This window comes from Triplophysa rosa, linkage group LG18, assembly GCF_024868665.1.
Source record: "Triplophysa rosa linkage group LG18, Trosa_1v2, whole genome shotgun sequence".
NCBI classification, from domain to species: domain Eukaryota; kingdom Metazoa; phylum Chordata; class Actinopteri; order Cypriniformes; family Nemacheilidae; genus Triplophysa; species Triplophysa rosa.
The window spans coordinates 16404964-16416549 of NC_079907.1; the positions used below are offsets into that span (position 1 = coordinate 16404964).

The 11586-nt window shown below is 45.7% G+C and overlaps 1 long non-coding RNA gene across 1 annotated transcript; it reads left to right on the forward strand.

Annotated features, from left to right (window-relative positions):
* Positions 1-7812: 7812 nt before the first annotated feature.
* On the forward strand, positions 7813-10623 carry LOC130569383 (uncharacterized). The gene is made up of 3 exons (XR_008964822.1): positions 7813-7924; positions 8342-8410; positions 8490-10623. It is a non-coding gene; the product is annotated as an uncharacterized LOC130569383 (long non-coding RNA).
* Positions 10624-11586: the final 963 nt, after the last annotated feature.

The following is an 11586-nucleotide window of genomic DNA, read 5'->3' on the forward strand; positions in this document are numbered from 1 at the left end:
TCAGTTTGTCTTTGTGTACCTGGACGATATTTTAATATTTTCCTCTTCTCCCCAGGAACACACCCAGCACGTTAGACGGGTTCTCCAACGCCTGCTCGAGAATCGACTCTTTGTCAAAGTGGAGAAGTGCGAGTTCCATGCCGAGTCTGTGACATTCCTTGGCCACATAGTATCCACTACGGGTATCCAGGCTGATCCCGCCAAGACAGAGGCCGTCACCAAGTGGCCCATACCCGACTCTCGTAAGGAACTGCAGCGTTTCCTGGGATTCGCCAACTTTTACCGGCGATTCGTCAGAAACTTTGGTCAGATTGCTGCACCCCTTACCATGTTGACCTCCACTAAGAACCCTTTCAGGTGGAATCAGCAGGCTCAGGTTGCCTTTGATAAATTAAGGTCTCGTTTTATCTCTGCTCCTGTCTTGTCTGTTCCAGATCCTGTTTGCCAGTTCATCGTCGAGGTTGACGCTTCAGACGTCGGAGTAGGCGCAGTCTTGTCTCAGCGGTCTGTCCACGATGGGAAGGTGCATCCCTGCGCCTATTTTTCCCACCGGCTCAGCCCGGCAGAATGTAACTACGACATTGGCAACCGGGAGCTGCTGGCGGTCAAGCTAGCACTGGAGGAGTGGCGTCACTGGTTGGAGGGAGCGGAGCAGCCCTTCCTGGTCTGGACGGACCATAAAAACTTGGAGTATATCCGTTTGGCCAGGAGGTTAAGCTCACGTCAGGCCCGCTGGGCACTCTTCTTTGGTCACTTTAACTTCACCCTCTCTTTTCGGCCCGGGTCTAAAAACACCAAACCCGACGCCCTTTCCCGCTTGTTCGCGACTCCAGGGGATAGATGTTCCACCGACACCATCCTCCCCAGGGGAGTGGTGATCGGGGCTATCTCCTGGGGAATCGAACACCGGGTAAAGGAGGCCGGCCGAGGGGTGCAAGTACCAACCGAGTGCCCAGCGGGCAGACTGTTTGTGCCTGCTGTGTGATCTGAGGTTCTTCAGTGGGGTCACTCATCCAGACTGGATTGCCATCCAGGGACTCGGGGAACGTCGGCTTCGGTCCGTCAACGCTTCTGGTGGCCGTCATGGTCCACCGATGTCAGACAGTTCGTGTTAACCTGCCCGACATGCGCTCAATCCAAACCCAGTAACCACCCTGTCGCTGGTCTGCTTCGCCCTCTCCCTATCCCCTCCCGCCCCTGGTCACATATTGCCCTTGATTTTGTTACTGGGCTCCCCCCCTCTGGTGGTAACACTGTGGTCCTCACAGTGGTGGATCGCTTCTCTAAGGCGGTTCATTTCATTCCCCTACCCAAGCTCCCTTCCTCACGGGAGACCGCGCAACTGCTCATTGACCACGTTTTCTGGCTCCACGGCTTGCCGGTCGACTTGGTCTCTGATAGGGGTCCGCAGTTCACCTCCCGTTTTTGGAAAGAATTTTGTAGACAGATCGGGGCCTCAGCGAGTCTGTCTTCCGCTTTCCACCCTCAGACCAATGGGCAGTGCGAGCGGGCCAACCAGGATCTCGGAAGAATGCTCCGCTGTCTGACATTGTCCAATCCGAGTTCCTGGAGCCAACAGCTCTCATGGGTGGAATACGCCCACAACTCCCTTCCGTCGGCTGCCTCAGGTTTGTCCCCTTTCGAGTGTTCTCTTGGTTATAACCCTCCTCTCTTCCCCTCACAGGAACCCAACGCTGCAGTACCGTCCGCTCTGGCTTTCATCCAGCGCTGCCGACGCACCTGGCGGAGAGCCAGAGAGGTTTTGGCTCGAACCTCAAGACGTACCAAGGCAGCTGCCGACCGCCACCGGTCCTCTCCTCCTACCTATGTGTTTGGTCAACGAGTTTGGCTCGCTACTAAGGACCTGCCTCTCCGGGCGCCTTCTCGCAAGCTGGCACCCAGGATCATAGGGCCCTTTCGCATCACTAAGGTGGTTAATCCGGTGGCCATCAGGCTCAGACTTCCCCCCCTCCCTCGGTCGGGTTCACCCGGTTTTTCATGTCTCCCGGGTTAAACCTGTGTTCTCTTCTCCCCTCAATCCTGCCTGCAGCCCCCCCCCCAACCCCAACCCCACCACGTCTCGTGGATGGTTCTCCTTCCTACTCGGTTCGGAGACTCCTTGACGTGCGTCGGCGGGGTAGGGGGTTTCAATATCTAGTGGACTGGGAGGGCTATGGCGCAGAGGAGAGGAGCTGGGTGCCGTCTCGGGATATTCTGGACCCATTGCTGATCGTGGATCTCCATCGTAGACGAGGTAATCCCCCTCCTAGGCCGCCTGGGGGCGTTCGTGGGGGGGGGTGTTGTGTCCTCAGGTTAGTCAATAAAGAAGCAATGGAAATACTCGAGCTATTTTATTTCACACATGTCATACACTCTGCCAGAACACTTATCTCTTCTATTCCTCACTTGTTTCAACAAGAACAATTACCCCCATACTGCCCTCTTGAGGTTCAATTGCAAAACACCACATTTTCCCCTTTTAACTGAAGATTCCTTCATAACACATATATGTTAATTATCTTATGTATGTATATATACACCAGCAATTACAGCCTTCATTCAGGTAGATGAACATCATAATCCAACAACATTTCAGAAATATAATTCAAACATGAACACAGTTATAGCCACAACCAACAAAATTCGTCTCATGCATTTACTCCAATTCAAAGTCCTTCAACCACGCAGGTGGTCTACTCACTCTACTACTTTTCCTCAGATCACATGTCCCCTGCGATTGTGAGTTATCATGCTGAATGACAGCAGGGCCTGTGAAACGTGTCAGTTTGGAAACATTCCATTTCTTTTTGTCACTCAACACAAAAGTGTTGTTTCCAATTTGTCTCTCAATTTCCAGTGGTGGCGAGAACTTGGGAACTCCTTTTCCCACATGAGTAGGCTTTTTAACTCTCACCTGGTCTCCTGTTTTGAAAGTGTGACGCTTAGCTCCCCGTTTCCTGTCTGTGTACATTTTGCTTTTCAGTTGTTTGGAACGCACAGCAGCTTTTACCTGAGCACACTTGTCACTCTTGGGGCCCACCGGAAAGACATTCAGCTTTGTACGCATCTTGCGATGGTGCAGGAGTTCAGACGGGGACACTCCAGTAGTACTGTGTGGCGTGGCTCTGTAGGATTGCAAAAACTCAGTCACTACCTGTTTCCACGGTAGCCCTCTTTGTTCAGCAGAAAGGATGCATTCTTTCAGAACTCGGTTCCAACGCTCCACAGCACCGTTCCCTTGGGGGTAGTACAAGGAACTACGCATGTGACTTATACCCCTCTCTTTCAAAAAATCCTCAAAGACCGTGGCCAGGAATTGAGGCCCGTTGTCGGTCACGACACCCTGCGGATTTCCCTCCCTGCTGAAAACTGAATGAAGGAAGGATGTAACTACCTCTGCAGTAACATTTGGGGTAAATGCCACTTCTGGCCACTTACTATGGTAATCCACTAGAGAGATGGCAAAACGGCAGTCAGACGGTCCACACTCAAAAGGTCCCACTATATCAATTCCCAGTTTCTGCCACGGCTCCGATGGAAAGCTGACAGGCTGAAGAGGTGCAGGGGCTGGTTTAGCTGATTTGTCATTTAGTTGACAGGTTAGACAAGAGGAGACCGTAGACTGTATTTGAGCATCCATTTGAGGCCACCAGAATAATTCACGCAGCCTCTGTTTGGTACGGACGATCCCTTGGTGCGTCTCATGCGCCAAGTGTACCAGTTTCGTGCGTAATGTAGAAGGAACGATGACACGATGTTCCCCTCTCCTCACTAGAGCACCATCAACACACAGTTCGTCCCGAATACGAAAATAAGGCACCAGCAATGGTGCCAGCTCCCGACACCTTTTCGGCCAGCGCCGCCCAATCTGTGCACGCAGTAAGGCCAACTCCGAACAGACTTCCGAAGCTGAGCAAAAATCCTCGACAGAGAAAGTAGGTAGGCCAGACACAAAAGCAACCATGTCTGGTTCCACGGAATCATCCGACTGTGCTGGCAATGGTAATCTGGATAAACAGTCGGCAGCACAATTAAGAGTCCCAGGGCGGTATATGACATCATAAGTAAAGCAAAGCAAGCGCGCCGCCCACCGAGCGACACGCAACCCCGCACGGCCAAGGCCTTTTGTTGCCAGCAATGTAGTGAGTGCACGATGGTCAGTTCTCAGCGTGAAGTGTCGACCCCATAAGTACGGCCGCCACTTTTCTACTGCCCACACACAGGCCAGCGCTTCCTTCTCGACCGTAGAGTATTTTCTTTCAGCAGCCGTAAGAGTTCTGGAAGCAAACGCAACAGTCCTTTCAACATTGTCTTTGTGGAGTTGTGTCAAAACACCCCCCAGCCCATAATCAGAAGCGTCTGTTGACACTATAGTGGGAAGGAATGGATCGAACAGCGTGAGCACTGGACTTTTAGAAAGCAGATCTTTCAGTTCTTTAAAGCTGCGATCGGCAGGCACAGCCCATTCGAATGTAGTCTCTGATGCATCTCGCACCAATGCACGTAATGGTTCAGCATTCGAAGCAAAATTAGGCAGAAATTTGCTGTACCACGAGATCAGTCCCAAAAACGAGCGCAAGGAAGCAATGTCGTGTGGCGCAGGGGCGTTAATGATCGCAGATAGGTGCTCATCATCGGGAGAAATGCCGTCTTTCGAAACGACGTGCCCTAAGAACTTTAAGGAAGTCTGTCTGAACTTGCACTTGTCCCAGTTCAGCTGCAGTCCAGCATCTGACAAGCGCTGCATGACAGTGCGCAGTGTTGCATCATGCTCATCCTGCGTAGCAGCGTACACAATGACATCATCCAAATAGTTCCGAACTCCCCTCACGCCCTTCAGAACAGATTCCATCATCTTTTGAAATGCCGCTGGCGCAGAAGCAAGGCCATACGGAACCCGACAGTATCTGAAGAGGCCGTCGTGTGTGATGAAAGCGGTGATGTAGGGAAGCTGATGGTACGCAGCCGCGAGATCAATTGTAGTGAATACTGATGCACCCCTAAGGTCATGTAAGAGTTCGTCCATGTGTGGCAGAGGGTGACTGTCTACAATGAGTGCCTTATTCGGTTCACGCAGATCCACACATAAATGTATTTTTCCGTCTTTCTTTGCAGTTACGACAATAGGGGAGATCCACGGGGATAAATCAATTTTTTCAATAATGCCTTTGTTCAATAGTAAGTCCAGTTCCGTAGAAACAGCTTGGCGTACTGAGAATGGAAGCCGACGTAACTTCTGACGTACCGGTGTAGCATTCGGTTTGACTGTAGGTTTATGAACAAAGCCTTTCACACAACCCCCGGAAACATCTGGGGCTGGAGAGGTCACAGCTACAACTGCATGTAATTCATCAGCTTTAGGTGCAGCACCGAAATGGAAAGAGAAGTTCAGAGCTCGAATTAGATCCATACCCATTAGGGCAGAGCCACCTTTGACAATGTAGAAGCAAGCAGAAGTTACAGCATCATTCAGTGAAACGTCCGCACGTAAACATCCGAGTACCGGAATGGCCTCTTTCAAGTATGTAACCAGTTTCACTTTAGGATCCATAAGCGAACAGTCCTTAAAGTATCTGTTGTAAATGACCTCAGGCAGAATTGACACAGATGAGCCTGTGTCCACGACTAACTCAGTGTCAACGGACCGTCCCTCTGTAGTAGTAATCTGAACATTGCATAATAGTTTGTCTGCAGAAACGGTAGTAGTATCTGTAAAGAGGACAACCACTTCAGGGACTACTTCTCTAACATCCTTAGAAGAACGACATACCTTAGAAAAATGTCCGGTTTTTCCGCAAGAACGGCATTTGGCCCGAGTAGCAGGGCAATCAGTCGCATTAGCCAGATGGGTTTTAGCTCCACAACGGTAGCACATGCGAGTCGCTCCTTGTATGGCATTGGCAGCAGGTTTTGCTCCAACATGACGGTGCGTGCTCGTCTTATGATGACGGAAAGGTTTGGATGACACAGCTTGAACTGAGCTTTGCGCAGCCAGTATATTCGAGTTCGATGGTGCTTGTTCCACCTGACTTGCAATCGTGATAGCAGAATCCAGCGTCAGTGACAGCTCTAGCAGTAGTCTTTCTCGCACTGCCGGGGCGTATGATCGTTCAACCAGCTGATCCCGAATCATCTCACTCTCCATGTCACCATATGCACACACTGAGGCCAAGTGTCGCAAAGCAGTCAAAAACTGTGGAATCGTTTCATCCGCACGTTGAGAACGTTGCCGAAAGCGGTGTCGGGCCACCACTACGTTGACTTTAGGCACAAAATGATTCTCTAACGCTGCCATTGCATCATCGAACGTAGTTCCAGTATTAGGTAAGGTGTAAAACAGCCGCTGACCTTCGGTACCCAGGCTGTGTAGCAAAATAGCACGTTTTCTGGCATCCGGCCATGCTTGCCCCGTAGCATTTATGGCTAGCAAATAGTTCTCAAACATTTTCCGCCACGTACCGAAAGGAATCGCAGGCTCTCCACTGCATGGCAGAAAAGGCACAGGCACAGGTACGGAACTCATCGTCGCCAATTTGTTGTGTCCTCAGGTTAGTCAATAAAGAAGCAATGGAAATACTCGAGCTATTTTATTTCACACATGTCATACACTCTGCCAGAACACTTCTCTCTTCTATTCCTCACTTGTTTCAACAAGAACAATTACCCCCATACTGCCCTCTTGAGGTTCAATTGCAAAACACCACAGGGGGTACTGTCGGGATCCGAGGGTAGCACTCATCTGTTCTGTCATTATTGGGTGAATGTGTGTGTATGCCTCGCCAGCCGCTAATCATCAGCCCCTCATTACCCTCAGTGTTTTCACCTGGTGTCCATTAGTTTTTCCCTATGTATTCTCTACCACTCCTCACTCCCATTGTGCGATCGTTGACTCTAGTCATACCCGTACCTTGCGCTCAGATAACTAACTTCTAGTCTAGTCTAGTCTAGTCTTGTCTTGCCCTAGATTCTAGTTTCTGTCTTGTCGTGTGTATGCGTACTGTTGGATGTTGGATTACCTTTTCCTCTTGTACTGTCTAGTATTAAGGCCTCTTCACCCCAAGCTCTTCAAGGATTGTTCACCGCCCTCAGTCCCACGCTCAGTCGACCACGCCAGCTAGAACGGGTCCTGGATTACGGTACCGGCTGTGTCTACCGACGACTGATTGCCGGTTCAGCCCACGGAGGTACTCGGAACGTTGGTTGCCTACTCTGCCCTCGCCTTCATCCTCGGGGGGTTCTTCGCCTACCTTCCCTCTTCGCTGGGACAGTCGATGACTTTCTGCTGCCGTCGCCCTGCACCTCTGCTGGCGCTGCCGTACGCTGGGTTTTCCCAGTTGGCCTCGTAGCCAGCTAAGACATCTTGGGTCCTCGGCTGATCCTGTCAGTGTGGACTTTTCCAGTGCAGAGCCTGGTGTTTGACTCTAATAAAACCCTTGTTTCACCCCGCTACTGAATCTGTGTGTTTCTGCCTCGTGACAGAAAACTATCCGGATACAGTATCTAATATATCGCGTCTGAATTTGGGTACTTTTTCTTCATACAGTAACTAAATTAGTGAAGAACTATCTAAATTCATTTTCTTTTAGACGGTTAAAATATTGAGTGTTTTACTGGCTCTGTGTTTTGGGCTGTTGTTAAGAAATGTGACAGGGAAGTTTTTATAAGACTTGCTCTATTTAATTATTGTTTAGATGAAGTGTTAACTTGATTTAATATGAAGTGGGAATCTTTAAAAGAACAAGTAATTTTAATATTTTTTACAATTCTTTAAAATTAGATATACATGGAATACGACAAAAATGTGAAGAATATAATACACATCAGAATGATTTTCATTTCTGTCTTTTCAATTTTGCTTACAGATGCAGTTCAGGAAGTTCAGGCTGACTGGAAAGTGCATATAAAAATGCAATCATTATTCAAGGTAAGATTAGTGTATTTTAAAATGATTACAACATGTCTGTTACCGTTCAAGACATATTTCAAGCTTACAGTCGCACACACTATCAAACTCTCTCTTATACACTACTATAATGTCTATCACACACTATCACAGCTTTCACACACTACCAACTCATTCACTATCAATCTCTGTTGCACATACTAAAAACGTCATTCATGCAAATACTACCAAACCCTAAGGTTAAAAATGGGATGTTGTCATGACAAACTAGGTACATTTGTGATGTATTTTTTGCACTAACAGGAAGAGCCTTAAGTTTCCACGTACAGGTAACTTGTACACGTTACTTTGTAGCAGCTCCTCAGGAAAAGTACCAGTTACCTTAAAAAAATCTAGTATTCAAGGTAACAGTCTCAAACTTTATATTTGCTTTTTTAGGTAGATGAAACCAGTCTTTTCACCCTTTAGTTTCCACCAGAGAACCAGGTGGTTCAGTCTCCACGAAAAGTAGGTTTTGTTAGAGGGGTTGCAGCCATTATTGTTCAGCATATTTTTCCTTATCCTCTTTTGCTTTGTTGTTTCTTAGGTGCGTGTCATGATGGTTCTTAAGACTGCCTGTCAGTGGTGCTTGGTGAACTCTGGGGATCTTCTTGGCTCACTTCAGCTATCTCGTATACTGTGCATGGAGGATGAAGAAGCTACTGAGGCCTTGGAATGGTTCTTCAGTGTAGAGTTCATAGAAGACAATCTTGTAGAGCCACTGATATTTGTTTTTACATTTATGTAGGACATTTCGGTGCTGCCCTTGTCCACCCTCCAAGAACTGTATACATCTAGAGCAGGGGTGGGGAACCTTGATCCTGGAGGGCCACTGTCCTGCAGTGTTTATCGCCAACCCAATCAAACACACCTGAACCAGCTCATTAAAGTCATCAGAGTTACTAGAAACTTCACAACAGGAGTGTGTTTGAGCTAGTTGGAGCTAAACTCTGCAGGACAGTGGCCCTCCAGGATCAAAGTTCCCCACCTCTGATCTCGAGTAAGAAAAGCCATCATCTCTTTGAACTGTTGCTGTCTGGTCGGCGCTAAAGAGCAATAAATCACCAAAACAACCAGACACAAAAAAAAAGTTTCTTCCCTCACGCAATCTACGCAATGAACAGTTAAATGTTCTACCCACTGTGCAATTAATAACATTGTGCAATAGTAACAATGTGTAATAGTAATTATAGCCACCTGATAATATAATTTTTGTGTAAATATTTTTTTGTTATGCTGTATAGATCACATATTTTGTACATACAATATATACACAAATAGTTTTACACTGTCTTATTTTTATTCTATTCTTTTTTATATATAGATAACCTGTGTGTTGCTGTTTTTGTGCACTGGATGCTTCTTTCACCAAAACAAATTTCTTGTATGGGCAGATAGCCTATATTTCGCAATAAAGCTCTTTCTGGTTCTGTATTTTTAGAGAATGTCACGAACGGGTGGTGAGACAAGGAGAGAGGACCCAAACGCAGACAGCGGGTAAGGGGTATTAACAAGACATGTATTAACAAAAATACAAAACAAAGGCCCACGTGGGGGTAACATAACAAAACAGGGGAATCTACAACAGGACAGGACTAAGACTAATTACACCTAACAAGACTAAGATTAACATAAACATGAACTACAAATGACTACGCTAGACTGACACGGAACAGGCACTCACCATACAAGTGACACATACACGCACAATGAACCAGCACAGGACAGAGAACAAAGGGGCATTAAATAAGGGATCAAATCAAGAGGGGACAGGTGTAGGGCATGAAACCAATAATGAGGAGACGAGAGGGCTGGAACAGAGATGAGACCAGAGAGAGTATGGCAAGCCAAAAGGGCCAAAACTCCTCTATCCACATGAAACAAGAGGTTCTGTCATGCTTCTGCCACTAGATCAATAACAGCAAGACGAGATGGGGCAGAACCATGACAGAGAATGCGGTGGACAACATGCATCTCAGAATCTTTTGTCAAGCACAAAATTGAAAAAGAAAAAATTTAATGTAATGATTTTATATTATACATGGAAAAGTTTTATTTAATTATGTAATAATGTTAATTAGTAATGTATATTGCCATTATAACCTTTTACGTGGGCACATATGCAAAGTAATCTGACATTTTTAGTGTAGATGTTCAATAATGTCTTTCAGCTGTAACTGTATATAAATCCCGGCCGTGACCTGAATCGCCAGTCTTTATGGTACTCTTAAAAAGAAAAAAATAATAATTATTTAAAAATAATGATTTTAGACTCCACTTCATGAAATACTTTTTCATTTTCATGTATTTTCAGGCGGTTTTAACAGGAAGTTATTTTATATCATGCCGTTAGTTTGCACACAGTATTTTGACCCACTGCAAAGTACGCATGTGTGGCTGAGAGTGCATGTGTCTAAGTGCGCATACACGGCTGAGAGTGCATGTGCGGCTGCGAGAGTGCATGTGCGGCTGTGAGAAGGGTCTGCAGCCATCTTTGTGCGCAAGATAAATGGCAGGCAGTCCGTGCATGTCATTAATGCTGCGCACATTCGAGTTATGCTCTATGGATCATCAGTACTGTTGTGCGTTTTCGTTATGACGTATTGCTATGGATCATTTTGTTATGCTCTATTGCAATGAATTTGCATTATTTTTGCACATTCTCGTTATGCTGTATTTTGTTCTCAATGGTATGTGTGATTTTACATGCAAGAAATCATTTATAAAGAAAATAACATTGTGTTTAAAGTGAAACTATTCGACTAAAGCAAATAAAACAAATTTCGGCACCGGTTTAAAATGGGTAATTATGAAACGTGTTTATCTTTCATTTCCAATGTCTATATTATAATATATTCTCTTGAAAAGTCTTCATTGTCATGTGTGTGTTGAATATAAACTCCTTTTAGGAATTTCACCATTCAATGTGAGTGTATAAGAATTTTCTTAAATAAGGAAATCTATTCAGTGATTGGTCCATGCCAGTGTCATCATCCAAAATCCCGTTTGCGGCACAGCAAAGTGTCGCAAATCATTCTAAGCCTGACATTTAAAATTTAGTCCTACACTTCACTTAAATTACGACTGAGCTGCTTTATAACCATCTTTTAAGCGCATCTTTGAGCCAAGAATTTTTTTACTCTTAAATCAATTATTAGCAGTGTTCTTGTGAGTAATTCTCAGAAGCTTGATAAATATGGGCCTTGATGACCATCTTCATTTGGCCAGTCCCATGTGGCTTCCTGCTCATTGTTCATATATGTCATAGGCCAAGCAGTCAAAAATAAGGGCATAGCAAAAAGTTCCCAAGAAAAGTTTTTTTTTTTTTAATTATCAAATTAACATTTTCCTAAAGTAAACAAGAAACCAAAATATAGGGTTTAACTTAAGAAAACGAGGTCAACAAAATAAACTGAGAATCTACAGAAAACTGACCTTCCTTCTTCAAACAAAGAGGCACATTTATACATATGGACTAGTCCAACTTAACACACATGGGGGAAACCATTAACAAACTAAACAATACATTTAACCCAACTATCACAAGAAGATCAATTTAAACTACTAAGCTAAATAAATAAGTATTTATCTAAATCTAAATAATAAATAAGTATTATGAAAATAAGGAGTCAGCAAAAGAATTT